This window comes from Acinonyx jubatus, chromosome B3, assembly GCF_027475565.1.
Source record: "Acinonyx jubatus isolate Ajub_Pintada_27869175 chromosome B3, VMU_Ajub_asm_v1.0, whole genome shotgun sequence".
NCBI lineage: Eukaryota > Metazoa > Chordata > Mammalia > Carnivora > Felidae > Acinonyx > Acinonyx jubatus.
In genome coordinates, this window is record NC_069386.1 from 88,583,063 (window position 1) to 88,604,390 (window position 21,328).

Consider the following 21,328-nt stretch of genomic DNA (forward strand, 5'->3'; position numbering starts at 1 on the left):
TATAAAATATTAACATTAGAAGGTATCTTCGTGGCCATCTCTTCTGACCTTAAGTTCCACATAAGAATGTCATCTTTGATAACAATATAGAATGAATGTTTTGGCAAACAGTGAGCTCTAAGGCAGCCCATACAAATGTGGGACTATTCAAATAGCATGTTCCTTAATGCACAAAATCCCCATGTAGTTTTTATTCTTTATTCCAAATCATGTTCTCTGACTTTAACACCACCTTCTCCCACTTCTTACAAATGATATTTTGAAGATATTGTCCCTCTTTCTTATCTTTTTCCCAAGGTTTTCATTGTAGTGGTTGGGTTGGGCCATGCTCCAGGATGTCTGTCTCCAGGCATGTTTCACAAGCATTCAGAATGAGACACACTATATTCCAGATGTGGTTTGATAGGGACTAAATAATTCACTGTGACTATTAAACTTGCTGTTCTAGATATTTCTTTTCTATTAATGAATGCTGAGATTGCATCCCTGAAACTATTGACCCTAAGGACCATGGGGACAATTAATACCCTAAGTGTATTTCACATAAACTGCCTTTAAAGACCTATCCTTCACCCTACACATAATAGCTTAGTTTTTTAATCTAAGCATCTTTACCTTTGGCTCTATTATATTTCATTTTGACAGTCTTGGCCCATCCATTAAACCTATGGAGACATTTTTAAATCCCAGTTTTGTGTCAGTCATAGATTCACAGATTTAATAAGCACTGTTTCTTAATCCTCTTGCAAGTCAGTATTAAAATGCAGAGCAAGAAGAGACCAAGGACAGTAGGGTTACTGTCTAATGAAATAATGTATCTGAAAATGCTTTGCAAACATTATTTTCTATTCATCTTTGGTTCTGCATCCTTCCTTCTGTCTCTTATACATGCCACTTTATAATCTGACCTTATGGAGAATTTCTCCAGTGCAGTCTTCTTCATCGTTTAACTTTCTTTCCAATAACCTCTTTGCCATCAAAAATCATTTCTAATCATACCGTACAGATATTACTTTTAGAACTTTCTTCTCTTTTTGAGTCATCTTTTTTTTTTTAGAAACTTTCTTCTCAAGTAGTAACTTCTTTGAGGTTTTTTAGTATATGATTTTGCTTTGTTTGCAGTTAAACTTTAATTTGTATTTCTTGAGTGTCTCTTGTCTGTAGGTGAGCATGGTTGATGCAATGAGGCATACAATTATTTGTGTGATGTATATTCCAGGCACTCAAAAGAGCTTATAGGCCAATAGGAGATCTAAGGTACATGATGGACCATTAGTTGTACATCGTAAGTGTGATTTCTGTCACTTCCATTCTCTTAGTTCTTCTCTCATGGTATTTTTTTTTAATGTTTATTTTTGAGAGAGAGAGAGAGCATGAATGGTGGAAGGGAAGAGAGAGAGAGAGAGAGAGGATCCGAAGTCGGCTCTGCACTGACAGCAGAGAGCCTGAGCCAGGGCTTGAACTCCTGAGCCGTGAGGTCATGACCTGAACTGAAGTTGGATGCTTAACCAACTGAGCCACCTAAGAGGCCCCTGCAAGTATGGTTTTAAGCCAGCCCTCATCCACTCCAAAGAAGTACTCCTTATGCTTTTAAACATCTTCTATGCCCATATTGCTTTTCAGCTTGCTTTCAGTGTTTTCATCTCCCAGTGTTCATGTGGTCCTTGGATTGTCTAAGATTGCTCCCAAATCTCCTTTTATTCTACTGTGAGTCTACTTTGCAATTTTTCAGTAGTTCCTCAGGGCTTATAGCTTCATGTTCAACTCACTCTAGTCAAATATATATGTTCTAGGGTTTTTATTATAGGCATGCTCTCTCTCTCGATCCACATATCTATATATATACATTAAGATATCCCACTATTTATACTTATATAGTGTTCTAATGCACACTTCTGTGTGTATTAATCAAAATATCTACTTTATTCATATATGCTTAAAGTATATATTTCTACTTGTATACTATATAGGTATTCCTGCTATACCATATATATATATATATATATATATATATATAGTTCGCCTGTGTGTGTGTTCAATTTTCTTATATAATAGATGTATTTCTTCAGATATATGCATTTTAAGTGGATGCATTTTTAAGATAATTTGTTATGCATTTTTATCAGAGCTTAAAATTGATTAAAAATGAAGAAACAACTACCATTACAAAAACACAGAAGAATTGTTTTCCACACTACTAAGCATTTATGTCCACTCTTATGTCACCTCACATTTCCCAAACGCCAGAAATCTACATTTTTCTTTGATTATTGACTAAAAAAGGAAAATACCAATTAAGAGCAGGTAGAGGCTCTACTCAACCTCAGCCCAGTAGGGCACTCAGCCGTTCGATAATTTACCCTACCACATTCCTGATAAAAATCTAATTCCTGTCCTGATAATTAAGCCACTGATGAACTCTAGTACCCAAAGCAAGGAGAAATTTAGTCCTTTTTGTTGACTAATGGATTTAAGTTTTTCTCTATTCTTTCTGTGAGACACACTATAATCCAGATGTGATTTGATAAGGACCCAATAATTCGCTGCAGTGTTAAACATGATGTTCTGGATATTCCTTTTCTATTAATGAATGCTAAGATCACAGCTTGCAACTGTTGGCCCTTAAAGGTCACTCTAAGGCACACGGCATACCATTATCTAGATTCACATGCAGTTGAGATAAATAATTCACAGAGATCCCATATACCCTATGCATAGTTTTTCCTAATGGTAACCTCTTATATAACTGTGGTAAGATACTAATGTTACAACCAGGGAACTGACATGGAGACCATCTACTTATCTTAATTCAGATTTTATCAGTTTTACATATACTTGTGGGTATTTTCATTTATTTTTCTAAATTTTATCATATATGTAGGAATATATAAACTCTCCAAATATAGAATAGTTCTATCCTCACAATTTTCCTGCTACCCTTCATAACCACAACTGCCTTCCTTCCCACCCCTAACTCCTATCTATTATATTTAATGTTAAAAGAAGAAATGTACTCATGTATTACTTATATAATGAATATTAATAAATGGTACACATACTTTATCATATTCATATCAAAAAATAGATCTGATTTCTACAAATTTATGCATGAGTCAGAATTCTGAAGAGAATACGTAATATAATGTGCATGTTCTGAAATTCTATCTAAATGTGTTTTGAAAAATTCTTATGTTTAGGGAGTATATAGGATTATTATTTCTTTATGAAATAATTTCCAAATTCACCTGCAAGAGGTGACATGGAAGGAAGGAAGGAAGGAAGGAAGGAAGGAAGGAAGGAAGGAAGGAAGGAAGAGAGTGTGGGAGGATAGGAAAGAGAAACAGAGACAAAGAGGAGACAGGAAGGAGGGAGGAAAGGGAGAAGGGAGAGAGGGACAGTGAGACAGAGTTGGCAGATATAAAGGGTCTCAATGAATCGTGCATCATGGAACCAAATAAATGGTCAGAGGTCGACTGAGATAAGAAGACAGGAATATGCAGGTTTGCTACTATGTAATAGTCAGCTGTGATGACATGATGTTCACAGTAAGCACTAGTGTGGTCAGTATGGACTAATATTCAAGACATGACATCTCATCCTGATATGAAACTTAGCACCCTGAAGAAAGGAATGGGAAGAGGTAAAACATCAAGGGGAAATCAGTTGAAAAATAGGTTGAAATGTAGAGATTTTTGATTTATATAAAACAAAACTTTTTTTTGCAAGTTACATATATAGGTATGTGCACAGGTACAATATACAAATAAAATTCACAATGACATTATGATGTTGGTTTTATTATAATCATTTTAAAACCAAGAAACATAAAGTTTGAGTAAATCCTTAAGAGTCACTGAAGACAGATGGAAGGAGGGAGGAAGGAAGGGAAGGAAGAAGACATGAAATGAGAGACAGGAAAGAAGGAAGGAATGAGGAAGAAAGAAGAAAGCACTACATGTAGATACATGTAGTTAAAGTAAACATTAAATCGATAAGAACATGTTTATATTTTCTTTTAATTGAAAAAGATTATTATCAGAGCCATAGGCTGACATGCAGATTAGTGTAACCATAATATCTGCATGCTGACTTTTGTCAAACCACTAACAAAAATGTTGCATTTTATTTTTCCATGTGTTCAAAGAAACAGAGCAGGACTGACATTTATTTTTTCAGAGCAGATCATGAGCTAGGACAGCAAGAAGTACAAGTACAGTTCTCTCCCTTCACCAAGAGTTGAAGATATGCCACTCAGTTGACTTTTGGAAGAAAAAAAAATGTTTCCAAAACTTTGAAAATCAAAGACATTTCAAGAAGTTATCTTGTGAAAGATTTATATATTGAAGTTTTTTGTTACTATTTGGATTCTGTCATTGAAAGGAAATATTAGTTATGCAAAGAAAAATGCTTCACTAGCTCTACAAATTTCAGTTGGGCCTTATTTTACACTTATTTATTTTTGTATAAGAATTTTGTAACCACAACCTAGCAAATATAATTTCTATAACTAAAATCAGATTTCCTCACTAAATAAGTTATTAATTTAGTGTTTGCTTTCTATGATGAAGAATCCATTATTGTAAATTATGACTATGAAATTTAATGAATTAATGTGTGCCTTAAAGCAATGTAGAACCAACTCTACCTCTAGCTTCTCTCTGTCCATCCCAGGGAAGACTTTACCTTGGGTTGTATTTTATTGAATTATAGCATGACTTAAAATTATTTTCTTGAGTTGTTAACAGAAAATTACAAATGCTGTAATAAAATTTTTAGGTCACCAAGATTTATGTTTTATTTCACTGCTGAACTCTTGGTATTAGAGGAAAGGAATGATTAGTTGTTCTCATTTGCAATGTGACATTTACATTAAGCAACAAATGCTCTAGTGGTGCATTAATTTATTTATCATATGATTCTGGAGGTGTATGACAATTTGTCAACATTTGCTATAGCTGAGTATATAATACTACAATTTTATTCAGTAACACAGATGCATTTCAATATTCAACCGGTACCTCTAATTTAATTTTTAAATTAGGTTTAACAGTACTGGTGATGAGGTAAGCGTGTTTTTTGTTGTTGCTGTTGTTTTAAATTATTTATTTATTTATTTATTTATTTATTTATTTATTTAAAAATTTACATCCAAATTAGTTAGCATATAGCGCAACAATGATTTCAGGGCTAGATTCCTTAATGCCCCTTACCTGTTTAGCTCATCCTTCCCTCCCACAACCCCTCCAGAAACCCTCTGTTTGTTCTCCATACTTAAGTCTCTATGTTTTTGTCCCCCTCCCTGTTTTTATATTATTTTTCCTTCCCTTCCCTTCTGTTCATGTGTTTTGTATCTTAAAGTCCTTATCTGAGTGAAGTCATATGACATTTGTCTTTCTCTGACTGACTAATTTTGCTTAGCATAATACCCTCTAGTTCCATCCACGTGGTTGCAAATGGCAAGATTTCATTCTTTTTGATTGCCAAGTAATACTCAATTGTGTGTGTGTGTGTGTGTGTGTGTGTGTATACCACATCTTCTTTATCCATTCATCCATCCATGGACATTTGGGCTCTTTCCATACCTTGGCTATTGTTGGTAGTGCTGCTATAAACATTGGGGTGCATGTGCCCCTTTGAAACAGCATACCTGTATCCCTTGGATAAATATCTAGTAGGCATGTTTTAATAATAGTATTTATATAAATTCCCTAAATATTTTTGCACTTAAGAAAACATTAATGTGAAACAATTTCTGATTTTTTCAAAGTTTATTTATTTTGAGAGAGAGAGTGAGACAGAGAGAGACAGAGAGAGAGAAGTAGAGAGAGAGGGAGAGAGTGAATCCCAAGCAGACTTCAAGCATGGAGCCCATAAGGGGGCTTGATCCCATGAACCATGAGATCATGACTTGAGCCAAAATCAAGAGTCTGACACTTAACCAACTGAGCCACCCAGGTGCCCCTGTTAATTTCCAATTTTATTCTATATTTTCTGGTCCAAATTCTTTCAACTTACTTGTGTTAATAAAATAGCATTTTTAGAGTAGTCCACTGAAGACCATGGCTATATTATGCCAAATAACATATTATCATATGATTATCAGATAAGTGATTAAATTACAGTGAAGACATCTGATTCATTTATTCATATATTTCAAAACAGCTGGCTTTTTGCATCATGTAGATCCAACATCCAGATGACTAAAGGCTTAATTTTTAATCATTTTCAATACAAGGTACATATAATTAAAAACTAATGAAGAGCATCTCCCTCATGTTATTTATTTTGTACAATTGGAAGTAAGATGGAGAAAGAGAAGTAATGATGGTATATTCATAATTTTTCAAACTGGATCTTAAAATTGAAGGAACTATTGGAGATTATGTTACTGCTACTTTTAAATATCTCAAGGGTTTCTTTAGTGTTTAATGTGGTAAAATTTAGGGCAACCTTAGGAAGAATGTCCTGAGGGAAACAACATTAGCACATGTCTGCAATGAATTTTAACCCATTATTGGTACTTTCAGATGTATGATACCTTGTGATAATTACAAGTTGTTGTAATATTGTTTTCATGTTAAGAGAGAAAGTTGAGTAGTGTGGTCACTGCTATGATTGCAATCCAGGCTCATAAAACTTTAAAGTACTACCTTCATTGATAGTGAGATTTGAATCAAAGTGTATGTTCAGACAACTGAAGAACACTTAACAAAGACATTGTAGAGGGGAAGAAAATACCATTAGGAGCTTAAAGGGGTCATGATTCTGTTTTGAAAAAAGAATTCCCTATTAACTTTCCGAGTTTTTCCTGTGTTTCCTGAGTTCTTTCAGAGTTTAGTGTTGGCATCCAAGATAATTGTTGGAGGAAGAACCATATTTCTCGGGAATACATGTACATAAACAATAACAGTTGCCAAATTTTCTAAAACTGTGGAAGAAGGCCAACATCGCAACAACTTGGAACTGAGAAAGTGATCAGAATTTCTTATAAGATGTTTTATTTCAAGATATCAAGTAGAAAGGGAAATCTTAGTAAGATCACCCTAGAAAATTGCAGTATTAGAATACCAATCTAAAAAGCTACTATTTTTAGCATTGCACTGACCAAAATATATGGACTAAAAAAACCCAGTACCTTGTTTGTGTTTCTTTACTATAGAATCCTATAATGGTTTTCTGAAATCTTCACTTACATCATCAGATATAAGAGCATTGATTTGGGGGCACCTGGGTGACTCAGTCGGTTAAACATCAGACTTTGGCTCAGGTCATGATCTCAAGGTTCATGAGTTTGAGCCCCTCATGGGGTGGTCTTGATCACTGTTTCAGGTGAGCACCACCTTAGGTGAGCTCAAGCCCTGCTTTGGGTGAGCCCCGCTTCTCTCTCTCCCTCTCTGCCCCATGTGGGGCTCTCTCTCTGTTTTGCTTCCTCTCTCTCTCTCTCTCTCTCTCTCTCAAAAAAAGCATCTCTATCCTTACTTATCATAGCAGTGTATAAGGATATGTATTTACTTCACTTGATTCTTGGCAGAACTGGTTTAGATAATACATGTTTTTGGGCAGGTGGCACATAGTAACTGCCTAATAAAAGGTATTGTAATAAAAGGGAAAATGTTATCATTAATAAATGATGTAACCATACATAAAAATAACTTTCGATGATTGGGATTTAGATAGGATTGAGCAGTTACTATACTCTTCATACTAAAACGAGGACATGGAAATACTGTTGATCATCAGTCTTTTTTTTGTTGTTAGTATAATAATTGGAGGTATTTATATTTTGCTCTTGCTTTGTACCACCTCTTTACTACAGAGAGGGAACATACTCAGAGTTTCAATAATAGGCTTCTTGGCCTAAACATTTTACTTCTAGGAATTTATTATAAATGTATTCACTAATATGTGTGCATGCATAGACGTATATGGACATTGATTATATCATTTTATAATATAATTCTGGAAACTTCCTAATTTTGAATTGGGACACAGTATGAGCAGATTATATTGTATGCATATGATTGATACTCACGGATAGAATGGATAGTGTTGTTGATAGAAAATAGGAGTGATCTTCATGGTGTATGAATAAAAGGAATGGAGCAAAACAAGGTATAATATATATGTATAAAAATACACACACACTCACATTTACATATGCATAAAATATTTCTGAGGGGATGTTCTGAAATTTGAAATTTGTTTCTTCTATTGGGTATGTCTTGCTTTGGAGGGGGGATTTGCTTTTGGATTTCCTGTATTTTTATCATGCATATAAAATGTAAAAATTAGTCTAAAATATTCATGGAAGGAAATAAATAAGGCAAACAATAGCTGTCTCAGGGTGGTTGGCATATGATTGATTTATATTCATGTGTGTGAGTGGTATGTCTGAGTTATTCTCTAATTCTATAAGACACATCTTTAGTAATAAATATAAATTTTAAAAAGATAGTGTTGGTTGGCAGATTCATAAAGGTGATTTGAAGTAAACTATAATTTACTTTCATCCCATTTTACCATTAATCTATGCATTGATTTTTAGCATTTCTGAGTAATTTCAATGTAAACTGTAAGCCGTAGCTCTACTTTTTTTTTTAAGTCCTAATTATCAGCTATCTAGGGCAATATAATCACCCTGTTCAATTTTAACTTTGTAAGATTTTTCACACATTTTTACAAATTGAGACAGCAGAAGCAATAAACTAAACCTGAATTGTCTTTGTGTCATTTTATATGGTTCTTATTAATACCCTTTGGAATTGTATTATTCCTCACTTTTGCTTCTCCAGACAAAATAAGTGATAGCTTATGGAAAATTACAATGCCTTTCTTCATTTCAAAAACATTTTAAAAATTCAGTCCATTCCTATATTAAAAATTATTGTGTTTGAATATTAATTGACATTATTATATAGATTTTAGGGGAAAGAAAGTTAAATATTGTATCTCATAGAGCAGGGCCAGTTATTATTTAGGTTAACATGGGACCCTCAGCAGTAGGTAGAAATCAGCAATCTTCTGATATGAGGGTGAAATACAAGAGGCACATTTGAGTTTTCCTCCATAGACACATGTGTTTCAATAGTAGATCTTCTCTATTGACGAAAATACAGGCATCACAACGGAAGACCATTAGTTGCGTGAGGAAGGGATTTAGGAGCTTCATTCACTGCTATGTCTCCAGGTTCAGGTGCCTGGTACATATACTAGATGATGGTTAATCCTTTGTTGACATTTGTCATTTTTTTAACATTAGCCTGCAAGTTGAACTAATTGCAATATAAAGAAAATTGACCTATATAGCTTTTGTTTAAACTGTCTTCAATCGTGAGATAAGAAAACTACAGATGAAAACCAGAATGCTGACCTCTCTGTTGGAATCAGAGCGTATTGCACGTTCCCCCACAAAGCCTTATTATGCAAATCTATTTAAGTTCTATTTAGTGATGTTTCTGATACACTTTGAGATTGATCACACAGTTAGTAGCAGCTTTATTTTTCAAAGATGCTTTATAAACATATTTTGATACACTCTTTTTGTGCTTGTCTCCTTTGAAGACTCCCTGTAACCACTCAGCCAGGTGTTGGGAAGATGTGTAGTAGCTGAGCACCCTTCTGACACTCTCCTCAGAATCAGCTTGGAGATGCTTTCACCCTGTCCGTCTTCTTCAGCAGCCAGGCAGAGTGCTGACTCCTTCACAGCAGTGAGGAACTCTTCTGGCTTCAGAAGTAAGTAGACTGCATTCAGTTTGATCATTGCCAGTGGTTTTAAAAACCCTTAGAGGAGGCTAACTGGAAGTCTTGCAAATTAGTATACAAATTAAAACCAACATTGTTCATCACTAACTATCGCACTTCTATTTTGAGTTCTGTCTTTCTGAAGATACAGTTACTCCTTTTCATGTTGACAATCTGTATCTTTATGGAATTTTCTGCTATCTGTTTCAGGATTGTTTCATATGATTATCATGATTTATATTTGCAGCTTTGAGGCTTAGACAGGGGAAAGATTAAAATAATAATGTTTGCACAGGAGCAAATGGATTCAGAATGACCAAGTATTTTATTAAAGTTGCCTGGCTAATGAATTATGAATATGGGATAACATCTCTTGTCTTTTGAGTCTTAAATATCAAGTGCCCTTTCCGTGACTGTGATGTCCAGTGGCAAATGGAGGGTAAGAGACTGGTGCAGAAAATGACACTTCTCTTGATTGGTTGGTTTATTGAGTGACATCTTCTCTGAGTCATTGAAGGAGAGTTTATGGCAGCTTATAAATACGCGTACTAAAAAAATAAGAGAAGTCACAGGCAGGGAAATGGATTGAACTTGAGACATGAACAGTGTACAAGATGCATAATGTAATATATTATACACTACCCCAAAACAAATTCCCAGCTGCATATTTATCTTTGGGCTTCTTAATTACTGGGTATATCAGATAAATACATCAATTACGTGATTGTTTATGTTTATAGGATTTGAAAAGTAAAAGCGTTATCTTGGAAAATGCTCAGAATCTCGTGGTTCGTACTTGTAATCCTATTACTTAGCCATTTTTTTAGTTTACTTGGTTTAAATTTGACATATTTCTTTTTTCTCTTCTCCCAAATTCTTTATGTAGGCATCCCTTACTTCTTTTAGGGATATGTTTGTGTCAAAATGTCACCACATAGAAAATGATTATGAGTGCACTTTTCTAGACAGTAAAAGTTTGATTTCACCTGGATTGTTTATTGTGATTAGGTGCTTAGCAATTAAAACTTCCTCAGAGAGAATGGGTAGAAAATACTTAATAACCTTAGTTTCATTTTACAACATATTACAGCTTTAGTATGCCAGCAACAGAAGGTCTGTGTTCTTGAAGGAACAGAGAGACTGTTGTTACAAATTTATTCCTGAATCATGGTGCTACCTACCGCATAGTTAAAACAGGCACTCGGTATGTCGCTCGTGTACTCAAAGTGATGTAGATGGACTACTTTTAAGATGTAAACAGAAAGGATATATTAGGTTATATTGAAGTTAATTCATTATAACTATAACTATAGCATAAAATGATGAGTCTGAGCATGTAGAAGATAGATTATGAATCATTATTTTAGTGTAGGTTTTTTCTATGCATATTTTATTAACTTGTACTCTTTTTGTGCATCATTTATTCATTTATCTTAAAAATTGCTTTTGTTATTTTTGTCCTTGAGCTTTTTATTAAATAAAGAGACTTGAGGAAGACATTCCAGATTTTGCAGATTTTGCTCTTTTTAAAGAAATGGAGGACCCCAACTAAGCTTAAGTTGATTTCACATATTTTGAAGATATGGAGATATATAAGGTTTGTTTCTTAAAGGCAACCCCTCAAGAACCTACAGAGATTTTATATGCCCAAACAATAAACTAGAAAATTAATAAATTTTTGCTTTCCAAAGATAAAGCTGACTTTTTCTAAATGAAACATCTGACTTTTGAAAGCTGTTAGCATGGGAAAGATTTACTGACATAGATTCTCTAGTGTACATCACAAGACTTAGAGAATTCAAATACATTTTCATTTACTAATGGCTATAATCAAGGCCAAAGAATTTATTTAATTAACCTGGCAATAGAAGGCTAAACAGAAATAATTTATATATTGAGAAGGACTCTTCTGAGTTAATGCTTAATTCAATTTTTAAATTACCAGTCCATTAGTCTGTAGAAGTGGAACCTCCTTTTCCCTTTCTGTTTTTTTTCTTTGGAGTAACATTAGGCTGAAAGTCTTGCATGGAATTAATCACCCTGAAAAAAAAGAGAAAGTAAATACATTCCTAATTAGGTTCTTCAAATTTCAAATAGCTCATTGAAAATTCATAGCACATCCATTAAAATCCCTTTAAAAATAAATGGAATACTGGGAACTTTCTTAAGGGAAGTAAAGCATGGTGAAGTAGTAAAATAATGGGCAATGGAGTATCTATTCGTTACTAGTGTAGGACGGTTGAAGTGGTAGTGGTTGTTATGATGGTTATTTTTCAATTAGCCTTGGCCAGTAAGATAGTACTTTTGTCTCTTTCTACTGTTCTTTCTTGTTTAACTAAAGCTCTGTGATCAATTTAAATAATAAACAATAATATCTGAACAGGAGCTGTGCTTGCCTGTCTAAATATGTACACAAGTGTATGTACATCTGAAGATCATTTACTATATACATGGTAGTAATGATAGTCACTCCACAAGGGTAATATGCATTCTAAATATTCTAAGTATTCTTACGGACATTAAATATAATATTTAAAAGACTTCTATTTTTTTAGAAACAAATTTCCCTATGTTTAAGACTTGTGCATTATCAACTCTGATCACATTAATTGACAGTGCCTTAGCCAATTAATCATTTATCAATATAAATAATAATAATAGTAATAATCAATATATTATCATTTGAAACCTTCCAGTACTTTTTAATAAACATGAATATATTGGATTCTTCTTTTATCTCTATGAGGTAGTTTAAGAAGTTATATAGGTTCTCAACCAGATAGATTTTCTTTTACACATGAAACCATTAGGTATATATCAGGTTCAATAACCCTGAAAGGTAGAGCAAAGAAGAAACATGTTAAATCATGCAGTGCTCATTTTAAAAAGAAATGAGAATAGGGACGCCTGGGTGGCTTAGTCAGTTAAATGTCCAACTTCAGCTCAGGTCATGATCTCATGGCTTGTGAGTTTCAGCCCTACATCAGGCTCTGTGCCGACAGCTCGGAGACTGGAGCCTCCTTCGGATTCTGAGTCTCCTTCTCTCTGCCCCTTCCCCAGCTCACACTCTGTCTCTTTCTCTCTTAAAAATAAATAAACATTAAAAAAATGTTTTTAAAAAGAAGGGAGAATAAAATTCTTAGAGGAAACTTTATAATGACTCTCACAAATATATGCTTTCAGTGACAGTCAGTTCCAAATTAATATATCTAAGTGCCTTAAATTTAACATGTTGCTAACTAAGCTCTTGGTCATCTTCCCAAATACTATTTTTGACATTGTTTTTCTTAAGGATTTTATTTAAATTCAAGTTAGTCAGTGTAATATTAGTTTCAGGGATAGAATTTAGTGATTCATTACTTGTATATAACACCCATTGCTCATCCCAACAAGTACTCTCCTTGATGCTCATCCCCCATTTAGCCCACCCCCCACCCACCTCCCTTCTAGCAACCCTCAATTTTTTTCCTATACTTATTCTTTCTGATATTCTTGAGTTCAGTAAATGTCATCATCGTATACCAGAAAAAATAGGAATCATCTTCTAACCTTTCCCCCTTCATTCCACAAATTCCATCACCTAATATGGTCAAATTTACTTACAAAATTTTCTTGAATTTATCCATTTGTCTCCGTTTGGGACCATTAGTACCTTGGTCCCAACTACCATAGTCTGTCTCCTGGGCTACTACTCCAGAGGCTTCCTAAATTATCTGCTCACATCCACCAAGCCTCAATTCTGTCTATTCTTCATAGCTAGCCAGAGAGAGTATTACAAACTATAAAATTGACATGACATACCTCTCAAAAGACCATTGCTCAAAATATAGACAAAATTCCTTATGGCTTACTATGTTCAAACGGCTTAGCACTTTTCTAAATGTCCCCAACTCATCTCACACTGCACTCCTCTTCTTTCCTGCATTCCAGCCAGAGTGGCCTTTCCGTCCTTCTTCCGCATCATGTGACCTCCCACCTAAGTCTTCGAGAGTAGTCCTTTCTTCCTCAGCAGATCACCACTCCCAGTTCCTTTTTGCCTAGTATCTCAACACAATATTCAGTTCCTGAAGGAAGCCTTTTGTTGTTCTGCCGGACCACATCATCTCATTATTATATGGTCCCACAGCAATGCATAACTGAAATTCATTACAGTTTTATGTCTCTTTGTGCAGTTATCTAATATTGACCTCCCTTTCAGATTGTAAGCACTGTAAGGTCATGATCCATGTCCATTTTGCTCATCGTGGAACCCTCTCTTTATTTTTTAGGCGCTATGAACATGGGCCTAGAGCCCCTCTCCCCAACCATCCCGACCATGGGGGTTTCAAGGACATCAACTGGAATAGAATTTTTAAGTTCAACTATTAGATCTCTTTGTTTTTGTGTTTTCCTGTTGTCAAAGTTTGATCTAGTTTTATGGCAGGTTCACCATTCTCAGTGGGTGTTTATTTTGCTGGTGCCCTTATATTGCTACTTTCTCTTCTTCTTAGTCTTGACTATATTCCTCAGGGTCTTGTTTTCTGATAGGTGATGGATGAAGACCCTGGCTTGCTGTTATGAAGTGGGAACAAATGAATCCAATTGGAGTTTTTGTTTAAAAATAATTATAGATCAGTAGGAGAGATAAGGGTATTGCAATGCAGAAACAACTACCCTAAGATAACTAGTGATGGAAAGCTACAAATAGCCATGTGAGCTTAGTGGAAAAAGAAGTTTTTCCATCTGAGATTATGCAAATATGCTGCTTATTATAGGTAGAATTTCAGCCTCAGTGATAGGTTTCAACTTTGGACTATCAAAGTTGTTGTTAATGTGCCGATGTGTTGTCTCACTTAGGTAAAAATTCCAGAAGCTAGAGAGATAATGCACAGTTCTCCCAAAAGCCCTTAAGTACTGACACCAAAACTAAAAATGTCTTAGCTGGCAATACTTGATGTAGAAAGGTCACTGCTCTCTCTTCCTACTGTTAGTTTTGGCTCTGTGGGTTGCTAATACTATAGTACTTACTGCCAAGTGTCCTGGGATGAGTTCTGAATAAATGCTTTGCTTTAGGAGACAATGATTACTTTACATTTAGGACCAGGAGGGGTTGATGTCATGTGGAGAGTACTCCTGACACCTGACATTAGATGCATGGCAACAATCTTCACTGCAGACCATTGGCTATGAAACTCATTAGAAAAAAACAGTAAGTACAGACTCAACCTAAGTTACTATCCTAGTTATTGTGATGAACACCTTGTTTCATTGACTATGCAGCTAACCTCCCTTATATCACTGTGGGCTGCACTAGGGGTATTTTAACATATGCTATGGGTAGACTGAGGCACCTGCCATTAATATTAAAAACAGTGTGGGAGACTTTACAGGAAAAAAATTGGGGGTACAGAGACTTCTTTTAGAGAAAAACCTGCAATTTCCCATAGCAAGAAACTCACAGACTAGAAGAATCAGTGTAGGCTACATTGATCATACACACTAACTTAACATTTCTAATGACTTACCATATGGAAGGAAAAGCACTACGAAATTACAGAAGCATCAACTACATGGAAGGATGTGTGAAAAAAATCAGGGACTTGTAGATCTATCATTGCTAGCTGAAAACATTAATAATATAAGAAAACCTAGAGACTTGATTTTGAAAAGTGCTAACTTAGATAACACAGTTAGATTATGTTGTTTTTACACAGAAGTATTTAATATCTAGACTTTTGGACAACTTCAGTGGTGTTGAAGATATTTTATCACCCAGAAGGGATAAGTAAAACACACCATTTGGGGATGGTGACAAGCAGGCGGTGACATATATGGGTTAGTCTCAAAAAACAATCTTTTCCATCATCCTTGATTACATAGGTAAAGCTGGATGGTGACTAATTTGGCAGGTGGTAGCTCAAACTCATTTGTTTAATTAACCTTCCTTTGGACCATTAGGAATACTCAAGATGTACTTACTTGACATAAAAAACGCATCCCCCTCTGTTTTTATGCAAACAGTCAGGCACATGCAATTTGACAACTGAGGTAAAAGCTTTGTTGCTGAGGTGAAAGCAACTTTTTTGAGGTGACTGTTCCTCTTAGCGTCAGACAATTCTAAATCCATAATAAGAATCTGGCTTTCTTTTTGATCACTTGCATGTAAATATAGATTACTGTTCTAAAGCCTGAAGTTTTAACATATTGTTTAATATCTGAAAAATAAATAACCTTGTAATACCTGCTTACTTATTTATGTCTTGAAGACATAATTCCATTACAAGCAAAGGAGTGCTTCTTAGATTATTTCAATACCTACTACAATCATGATTCCACTGCAGAAATAACCCACAGTTGAAAACTTGCATTCATTATTTATAAAGAGACAGGAAAATAGACTAAACTTTTTCTAATAACTCTCTACTTGAGAGAAGACTGAAAAGGACATGCTGACAAATAAAATTATATGTAATTGTATGTAATTTTAATGTAATCTTTTCATTCAATCAAGGTTATATTTTGGGGCATCTTAATTTTTTTAAGTTTATTTATTTTGAGAGAGAGAGAGAGGAACAGCACAAGAGCTGGAGGTGGGGAACAGAAAGAGAGGGAGACAGAGAATCCCAAGCAGGCTCCAACCACACCATCAGCGCAGAGCCTGATGTGGGGCTTGAACTCACAAACTGTGAGATCAGACCCAAGCTGAAGGCAAGAGACAGATGCTCAAACAACTGAGCCACCCAGGCACCCTACATTTGGGAGCATTTAAAAATATTTCTTATATGTACCTTGAAATGAAGCAATGGAACTCAAAATTTTAGGTCAGGTTTAATTAAAGAATGACTCTAATAATTAGAGTGATAATGAGGGTAGACCTATGGCATTCGTGGATTTTATTGATGTAGTTTTATGCAAATGTCCCAAGTCTGGAAACTGGTTTCCAGGAATGAGTCACATAATAGTGAGTCCAGCAGGTATCTAACATCTGAATCACTTCTTGGGTTTGTTCTCTATTCATCATAACATGCAAGAAACTTTATTAAAGGTATGGAGAGATTATTTAAAAAATTTTTAGCAATGCTTTATTATAGTTTATGAGAAGTTTCTCAGTGATTTTCTTGATTTCTAAATATTTGGAGACAAAATCCATATGTATGATTCCTTGTGCAAGGGTATTCATATATAGGGATCTACAATACCCCACTGGGAATCATAATGATAAATAAGTAAGAAGGATATTGAAAAAAACAACAAATAAGAATGTAGCAATCAAGTCTAAATCCAACTCATCCTTATCCGTTCTTGGTAGGCTCTTTATGTTTTTATTTGTCACATGATACCCCTATGAACAAGTAAAAATATTTTTTTCCTATATTTTAGACCTCAGAAGCTATCAAGTCCTTCCTCTAGACCTAGTCAGGTATTTTGATCAAACAGGTGTGGGTTTTTTTGTTTTGTTTTGTTTTTAATACTTTTGTTTCTTAGGATATTTCTTGAGTCATTCTCAGAAATAAGTCCAAACATTAATAGTGACTTCACTCTGTAAGACATACTATTATATGAAAATGTCTAGTCTACTCCAAATAAACCAAAAAAGATAATTTATTTACACATTTACACATTTGCAATTTATACTTTTTTTGCAAAATACTCATTTGAAACAGCAGATATTGGGGACTTATTTTAAAAATACATATATCAAGGGGCACCTGGGTGGCTCAGTTGGTTGATCGACCGACTTCAGCTCGGGTCATGATCTCGCAGTTTGTGAGTTCAAGCGCCACATCGGGCTCTGTGCTGACGGCTCAGAGCCTGGAGCCTACTTCAGATTCTATGTCTCCCCCTCTGTCTACCCCTCCCCTGCTCATGCTCTTTGTAATAAATAAATGTTAAAAAAATTAAAAAAAATACATATATCAAATGCATTAAAAATAAGAATGATGAATCCAAGGCACTGGCAATCTTATGAGGAATGGTAGGTTATAGAGAGATTTATATCTTATTCCTTGTTTCAGTATTAGGTGTGTTTTGATATGCTGTAATTCCTTGCAAATTACTAATCTGTGGTGAGGGCATAGAGTAATTTTTACTTCATTAGGATGTAAATTGACCAGCATTCTATAATTATTCACAATAAATAGAAGTTTACTACAAATTGAAAACAAGAATAAATCTGAAAATAATTTTGATTAAAATTATACAAAATTATCTTGTATCACAAACCCAAATATGTAATATGATATGATCCCCAAATTATAAATTTTGGAGCTTATAAAAGGATCTCATGCAAGTAAAACATTAAAATAGTATAAACATACAAACAAAAAAATTGAGAGATATTCCATGTTCATGGAGAGGAGAAATCAATGTTATTTAGATGTCATTAATTGCCAATTTATATATAGATTCAATTCAATACCAATCAGAATTACAGGATGTTATATTGTGGATATTGACAAACTGATTCTAAAGTTTATATGAAGAGGCAAAAGACACAGAATAGCTAACATAATACTGAAGAATAACAAAGTTGGGGGACTGATCCTACCCAACTTCAAGACCTGACTATAAAGCTACATGTTGAAAAAAAAGGTGAGGTATTAGCAAAAGAATAGACAAATAAATCAGTGGAGCAGAGTAGAGAGCCTGGAAATAGATCCCTATATAGGCAACTGATCTTTGACGGAGAAACAAAGGCAGTAAAATGGAACAGACAGTCTCTTCAACAAATGGTGCTGGAACAACTGGACATAACCTTCACAAAAGTTAACTCAAAATGAATCAGAAACCTGTATGTATATACAATACCATAAAAAACCTAGAAGATAACATAGGAGAAAACTTAGATGACATTGGGTATGGTAATGTCTTTTTTACATAAAATGCCTAAGAAACAATCCACAAAAATGATTGATAAGCTGAGCTTCATTAAAGTTAAAAACTTCTCTGTGAAAGGCAATGTCAAGAGAACAAGAAGGCAAGCTTCACACTGGGAGAAAATATTTGCAGAAGACATATTTGATAAAGGACTGTTATCCAAAATATACAAAGAACTCTCAAAACTCAACAATAAAAACACCAACAACATGTTTTAAAGATGAGCCAAAGACCTTAACAGATATCCCACCAAAGGAGATATACAGATGGCAAAAAATAATAATAAATAAAAAACAGATGAAGTATGTTCCACATCATATGTCATCAGGGAAATGCAAATAAAACAACAATGAGCTGCTAATTCACACCTACTAGAATGGCCGAAATCTGGAACACTGACAACACCAAATGTTGATGAGAATGTGGAGCAACTGGAACTCTCATAGTTTGCTAGTGGGAATACAAAATAGTACCGCAGTATGGAAGACAGTTGAAAGACAGTTTGCCTGTTCCTTACAAAACTAAACGTACTCTTACCATATGATCTAGCAATCATACTTCTTAATATTTACTCAAAGGAGTTAAAAACATATGTTGTTACAAAAAGGTGCACACAGATTTGTACAGCAGCTTTACTTATAATTGCCAAAACTTGGAAGCAACCAAGATGTCCTTCAGTAGGTGAGAGGATAAATAAACTGTACATCCAGACAATGAAATCATTCAGCACTAAAAATAAATTAACTATCAAGCTGTGAAAAGGCATGCAGGAAACTTAAATGCCTGTTAAAAGTGAAAGAAGCCAATTTTAAAAGCTTACATCCTATATGATTCCAACCATATAACATTCTGGAAAAGGCAAGACCACCAAAATAACAAAAAAGATCAGTGATTGCCAAGTGTTTACAGGTGAGGAGGGGTTGAAAGCGCACAGAGAATTTAAAGTAGTGAAAATACTCTGTATGATGCCATAATAATGGATACATGCCATTATACATTCGTCTAAACCCAAATGAGTGTGGAACACCAAGTGTGAATGGTAATGTAGACTATATATGGTTTTTTGAGTGATATGATATGTCAAATTCATATTCATTATTTTTATTTTTTTTTAATTTTTAATGTTTATTCATCTTTGAGAGAGAGAGAGGAGAAAGAAAGAGACAGAGTGTGAGCAGGGGAGGAGCAGAGAGAGAGGGAGACACAAAATCTGAACCAGGCTCCAGGCTCTGAGCTGTCAGCACAGAGCCTGATGCAGGGTTTGAACTCAAGAACTGAGAGATAGTGACCTGAGCTAAAGTTGGACGCTTAACTGACTGTGCCACCCAGGTGCCCCTACTTTCATTATTTTTAGCAAATGTCCCACTCTAGTGGAGATTATTAACAGGAGAATGGTTACATGTATGAGCCAGGGAGTATATGAGTAATATACTTACTGAGTATATTGAATATATGAGTTATCTACCTTCCCCTCAATTTTGCTGTGCATTTTAAGCTGCTCTGAAAAAAGGTCTTAATTTAAAAATAAAATGGTATGAACATTTCCATAGTTTCATTGTTGAACTTTCTTCTGTATTTTAGGTTTTAAACAAGTTCCCTATATATTATGAAATATTATGATCTCTATTACTTTGGAATTGCCATATTTGATATAGAATGGTTTCCCATTCTTGTACTAACTTGTATTTACTTGATTTACTAATAAGATTGAAAATCTTTGCATGAGTTTATTGGCCTTTCATATTAACTTTTTGGTGAAGCCCTTCGTTAATTTTTATTTTTTTTTAACGTTTATTTATTTTTTGAAGGAGAAAGAGAGCATGAGCGGGGGAGGGGCAGAGAGAGAGAAAGGGAGATACAGAATCTGAAGCAGGCTCCAGGCTCTCAGCTGTCAGCACAGAGCCCGATGCAGGGTTCTAACTCACAGACCATGAAATTATGACCTGAGCTGAAGTCAGACGCTCAACCAACTGAGCCACTCAGGCGCCCCAGCCCTTTGTTAATTTTTATATTAGCTTGTGTTTTTCTTATCAGCTGATAGTAGTTTTAAAAAAATGTATTTTGCATTCCAGTCCTTTGTGGATATCTTGAGTCATACACAATTGCCTCTAATCTATGGTCAGTGCTTTCACTTTAGTAATGTTATACCATATTCATCAAAGACTAATATTGTATGTTCAGGGGTTGAGGTAGGAATTACATTTTTTCTTCTTAAATGAGTCACAAACTCACAAGATAGTGTGTCATACACAAGCTTATTTTAATGCCTGCACCAGACCCTTGATACTCAGCAGGGCATATGGGGAACATATAGCTTATATTTTTCCCCATTCAGGAGTTGTTTACAGACACTAAAGTAAAAGTAGAGTGGGGGTTGTGGTATTGTTCCTACAGCTTGCAGATCCTCAAGAAAACTTGACACTGTCCCATCTAGTCAGGGGAAACTGCCCCTCCATTAGTCAGTCTGCAGGCACAGTAGTGGTGATCTGGATAAGGTTATGTTGCCTCAGACTATAGAGGGATATGGTCATTAGGCACCCTCTTTTACGATGTCAGCTGAGAGTTTTCCTAGGTCTTACTTATTGTAGGTCTTCGAGCAATCTGGAGCTTACCTATACTAGCAACCCAGGGATAGTTTTTAAACACAAAGCTACTGACACATTTAACACTTCACACACAGGATGGATGCCTTAATTCACTGTATTTTATTATAACCAGTTTCATCAGCTTT

At 34.8% G+C, this 21,328-nt stretch overlaps 1 protein-coding gene across 5 annotated transcripts in view; it reads left to right on the forward strand.

The window, feature by feature from the left end:
• Positions 1-21,328, forward strand: part of LRFN5 (leucine rich repeat and fibronectin type III domain containing 5) — a 250,773-nt gene that overhangs the window by 115,530 nt on the left and 113,915 nt on the right. For all 5 annotated transcript variants that reach the window (XR_003422469.2, XM_027065641.2, XM_053224415.1 and 2 more), the window contains exon 2: positions 9,562-9,732. The gene's annotated coding sequence lies outside the window, so the exon portion shown is untranslated. The remainder of the gene's footprint in view (positions 1-9,561; positions 9,733-21,328) is intronic.